At 46.7% G+C, this 1,250-nt stretch overlaps 1 non-coding gene across 1 annotated transcript; it reads left to right on the forward strand.

Moving 5' to 3' along the window:
• Window positions 1-641: 641 nt before the first annotated feature.
• On the forward strand, window positions 642-835 carry LOC118426773. Its single transcript, XR_004832469.1, has one exon. It is a non-coding gene; the product is annotated as a U2 spliceosomal RNA (small nuclear RNA).
• The last annotated feature ends 415 nt before the right edge of the window (window positions 836-1,250 follow it).

The following is a 1,250-nucleotide window of genomic DNA, read 5'->3' on the forward strand; positions in this document are numbered from 1 at the left end:
CTTCTTCCCCAGTTTAATATGCCGGGTGCCTTTGCCGTGTATGGTTTGGTCTTCCAGTCTATGCCAACTAAGACGAGACTTGTCTTGGAGACTTTGGCAGCTATGACAAGGTCTCTACTTTGGAAGTCACGTTGTGAGGTGATTTTTGAGAAGAAACACTTTATGGGCCATGAGCTGATCACTCGTTTACAGAAGATGATCAGTGAGAGGCTTGACTTTGAGTTTGCACGTTTAAGCCCGGCTGCGTTCTATGACACTTGGGTTGAAGGCCACACATGGATTGATTTTGATATCTCTCACATTGTGGTGCACTTGTAGTTGGCTTGTGTTTCCTCCTGGAAGAAAGGAGGTCTAGAGAATGAAAAAGAGAAAATCCAAAAAAATTATAAAATAGAAAAACCAAAAAAAGTAGAATAGTTGGGTTGGGAAGGGGAAAATGGTGTGTGTGTGTGTGTGTGTGTGTGCACTTACCTTGGGTTTGTGAGGGGGTGGACCAAGAGTGGTGGGTGGGAGTGAGGTGCTGCACCGAGCCGATCCGCTTTAGTTTTCGATTTGATCTGGATTTGTATCTGAGATATGTAAGCCGGGGAGTGTGGGCCGGGGCCGGCCCGCCCCGGGGTGGGCCGCTAGCGGTCACGGTCATCGTTATTACTTTTGTCAAAAGAGTATTTGTCAAAAGAGTATCTGTTCTTATCAGTTTAATCTCTGATACATTCCCCATCGGGGAATCTAGATTAAATTGATTTTTGAAAGTTGGTCATGGAATAAGAGCTTGCTCTGTCCTGACCGCGGATCGGCTCGGTATTGCAGTACCTCCGAGATCGGTCCATCCCCTTACAAATCCAAAAGAAGTTGCACGCACACACATGTCACACACATACCGCAATCTCTTTACGCGGTCAGGACAGAGCAAGCGTTTACCTTATTCCATGACCAACTTTCAGACATGAAATCAATCTAGATTCCCCGATGGGGAATGTGTACGGACGGAGCGCATATTGAGAAGAGCCTGCAGTTTGTGTGTGTCCGACTTTCCGTAACCCTAACCCTAAACCTAAGCCTAACCCTAACCCTATCCCGACTTTCCGTAACCCTAACCCTAACCCTAACCCTTTCCCGACTTTCCATAACCCTAACCCTAACTCTAACTCTAACTCTAACCCTAACCTTCAGCTGTTCCTTGGAGTGGCCTAGTGGAAAGAGTAGATAGCCATTCCTTTCTTTTCTGTTTCAGACTGCAGTGCCGGTGC

This window comes from Branchiostoma floridae, chromosome 11 (genome assembly GCF_000003815.2).
Source record: "Branchiostoma floridae strain S238N-H82 chromosome 11, Bfl_VNyyK, whole genome shotgun sequence".
NCBI lineage: Eukaryota > Metazoa > Chordata > Leptocardii > Amphioxiformes > Branchiostomatidae > Branchiostoma > Branchiostoma floridae.